The sequence below is a fragment of the Tupaia chinensis genome, unplaced genomic scaffold (assembly GCF_000334495.1).
Source record: "Tupaia chinensis unplaced genomic scaffold, TupChi_1.0 Scaffold000294_5, whole genome shotgun sequence".
NCBI classification, from domain to species: domain Eukaryota; kingdom Metazoa; phylum Chordata; class Mammalia; order Scandentia; family Tupaiidae; genus Tupaia; species Tupaia belangeri.
The window spans coordinates 3,803,356-3,806,730 of record NW_006159782.1 but is presented as its reverse complement, the minus strand read 5'-3'; the positions used below and the strand labels follow the sequence as shown (position 1 = coordinate 3,806,730).

General features: G+C 54.2%; 1 long non-coding RNA gene across 3 annotated transcripts in view; it reads left to right on the top strand.

Moving 5' to 3' along the window:
* Window positions 1-3,375, top strand: part of LOC114008167 (uncharacterized) — a 6,097-nt gene extending 2,722 nt beyond the window's left edge. Inside the window, exons 4-5 of one of the 3 annotated variants that reach the window (XR_003549731.1) lie at window positions 390-471; window positions 3,281-3,371. This is a non-coding gene — a long non-coding RNA (uncharacterized LOC114008167). Of the gene's footprint in view, window positions 1-389; window positions 1,126-3,280 lie in introns of those variants that run through there. The other 2 variants (XR_003549729.1, XR_003549730.1) reach the window with 2 other exon arrangements.

The window sequence follows — 3,375 nt, the reverse complement described above, 5'->3', positions numbered from 1 at the left end:
AAAAAAAAAAAAAAAAGAACCAATTTATTCGGAAATTGCTTTGCTCTCTTGGCTTATCATTTGGCTTAGAAAAAGAGCCTGCCCCTCATAAGGAGCTAAGTTATCGCCAAGCGAGTTAGGGAGCTTTGTTGTCCAGCTTGACAAGCTGCAGAGGACTTGAGGGTCTGGGTGGAGGATGGGCACAGGATCACCCGCCTGCCCCCCGAAGGGTAGAGATGGACCCCTGTGCCCGGAAACCCCGACCCTCACTGAGGCCAGAGTCCTGCCAGGAACGGAAGTGCTCAGGAGGATGGTGGGCACGTCCTGGACATACACGAGGGAGGCCCCTGCCCTGCGCCCTCAGCAGGTCTGGACACTTCTCTCTAACAACTTCCCCTTTCCCTTCGCAGTTTCCCTGGGCCCTGCTGTGTGGAGGGAGGTGCTGGCTGGCTCCATCAGAGGCCTGCTCTGCCCAGCCAGAGGGGAGGCAAGGTGGGCCCGAGACTGAGGAGGGACTTCCCATAGCAGGCAGGAGGCAGCCCTGGGAGGTTGCTCACAGATAAGGGGCTTCTGAAGCCAAGGTCCTAGAAGTAGAAATTAGGTAGGGATAACCAGCTGCCCAGGGCTGCCTCCAGATGCCACAGGTCAGGTGTGTGGGATGACCTTTCGGGAGGGGAGAGGGTGCGATCCCCCAGGGAAGCCAAGCACCCCAGGGCCCTCCTACCCAGTGACCTAAACAGGAAGTAGGTGTAGCCCCTGCTTAGCCTCAGGGAGCCATTCTCAGACAAAGGACTTTCCGAGGCTAAGGGCAGGGCCTGGACCAGCCTGCTGGGAGCTGTGGCCACGGCCTGCTGCATCAGGTACTCACTGTGCTGTGTGTCTCCCCGTGTCTCCCGCCGGGTGCTCTGGCTCTGTCTCTGCAGAAACCCCTGGGCTTGTCCTCCTGTGGGACAGATTCCCTGGGCATAACCCCAAGTCCTCAAGCTCTCAGAGACAGATCAATGGCAGATTCAGGTGAAGCATGACAGAAAAATGGTTGGACGGGCCAGCCAGTACCATGGTGATTAAGGTGCTGGATTCCCACAGGGCTGACCACAGTTCAAATCCCGGACCTGGTGGCTTGCTTTCTCACTTTCCATCTCTCTTTTTGTCTCTCTCTGGTGAACACCTATACCCTATAGCAAATTAAAAATAATAATAATAAATAAAAAATTAAAAATTCTTTAAGAAATTTTTATTTATTATTATAATTACTATTTTAAATTTGCTATAGGGCACATGTACTCACCATAGAAAGACAGAGAGAGAGAGGGAAAGCAAGACAGTAAGCCTCCAAGTCAGGACTCGAGCTGTGGTTGGTCATGGGAGAGTCCAGTGCCTTAACCACCATACCACCTACTGGCCTCAAATAAATAATTCTAAAAAGGGATAAAAATGGTCAGAGTAAGCTAGTAAAAGCCTTAGAATTTTAAAATCAAAAACTTGTACGATTTTGCATAGACTATTCTAATTTCTGCTCTGCGGAGAACTCCCTCTAGGACAAGAGGGTAGACTGTGTCCCCTGCAGATACAACCCCTGCGAGACAAAGATACAGTTGGTCTTCAAATCCTTCTTACCAGCTGTGTCCGTCGGACCCACAGCGAGCTGCTGGGATGCGGTCATCACTTGTGCTCTTAAAGCACCGTGTCTACGGGGTGAAATTGTTCCCCTCGATCAGCCGTGCCGGGCCAGGGGCTCCCCAGGACATGCTACTTCAGAGCTCGACCTGGGAAGGTCCCACTGGAACGGGCAGAGCTGGCCGTCCCGCGTGTGCCCTGGCTGCGTCGGTGTGAATCCTCCTGAGGGAGCGCCTGTCTCGGGGCCGAGTCTCTAGCCCTCAATCCAGGCCCAGTCTGTGACGGCGTCGCCAGCTCATTGGCAGTCTCTTCCAAACCCAGCTGAAGTCCTAGTTGGCCTGTGGGGTCAGGAATAGGCTTCTGACCTATTTCTGGGAGAAATCAGTGACTCTGGGAATTACATAACAAGTTAGAAACAGCTTTTCTTTTCTTTTTCTTTTTCTTTTTTTTTTTTTTGAGAGGTTTTTGCTATTGGGTGCGTGCGCTCGCCAGACAGATATAGAAAGCGAGAAATCACCCCCTAGAAGGGATGGCCACGCTGCAATCCCTTCTCCTCCATTCTCCTCTCAGGATCTTGGGCACACACACACACGCATCTGGCGTGAGTTTAAGCCACCAGGTCCGGAACTAGAACCGCGCACACGTGCCTGGCGTGAGTTTAAGCCACCGGTTCCGGGACTCAAACCACAGTCGACTGCATGGGAGTCCAGCGACATAGCCATTATGCTATTTTCTTTCTTTCTTTCTTTCTTTCTTTCTTTCTTTCTTTCTTTCTTTTTTTTTTTTTTTTGTTTTTTGTTTGAGAGGTGTTTGCTATAGGGCATGTGCACTCACCAGAGAGACAGAGAGAGACAGAGACAGAAAGCCAGAAATCACCCCCCAGGGGGATGGCCACGGCACAATCCCTTCTCCTCCATTCTCCTCTCAGGATCTTGGGCACCCATGCACACGCGCCCGGCTTGAGTTCTAAGCCACTGGGTCTGGGACTTGAACCACAGTCGACTACATGGGAGTCCAGCAACATAGCCATTACGCTAACTGCTGGTTCCTAGGAGGCATTTCTGACCTCATGGGGGCAGGCTGTGGAAGTCACTTGTGCCCATGACCCACACCCACGGCCTGATTCCCGTGTCCAGACACAGGTTCCAAGGGTCGTGGTCACCTGAGCCCAGCTTCATGGTGATATGTTCTCATGGCTGTCGTCAGAGAGCGCAGGAGGCAGGGCTGGAGCTGACAGGAACCATCATAGGCCATGTGGGAGTCCAGCGCCCTAACCACCACGCCACCCGCCGGCCTCATGTAGGATATGTGACCCACAGGTCCAGCAAAGTGCACAGGTCTAGAGGAGACGCCAGGCAGGGGGTTCCCGCCCTCGGTTTGCTGTGGTTGAGAGGCCCGTGCGCCTAGGAGGGGTCCTGTCGACAGCTAGACAGAGGGTCTGGGCCCTGGACAGATGGTCTGGGCCCAGAACAAAGGACTGAGCGGCATAAGGCAGGGGTCTGCACCAGGAGGGCTGCAGCTACCCAAGGGGGACTCCCACCCAGCCGGGCAGAGCAGTCACAGGGCCTTGGGCATGGCTGTGGGTGCACTCTGCCAGGCCCCTCCTGCTACTCCTGCAGCCCTGCCCTCCCCAGTCCTCCTGGCCCACTACTAAAAACGGATCCTCCCTTTTTTTCCCACGCAGGGTGCAAGTGACCTAGGAGTTGGGTGAGAAGGTGGCCAGGCCTCGCCCAGGGTGACTGCCCAGCCTGAGACGGGCACGCAATGACACTGCTGAAG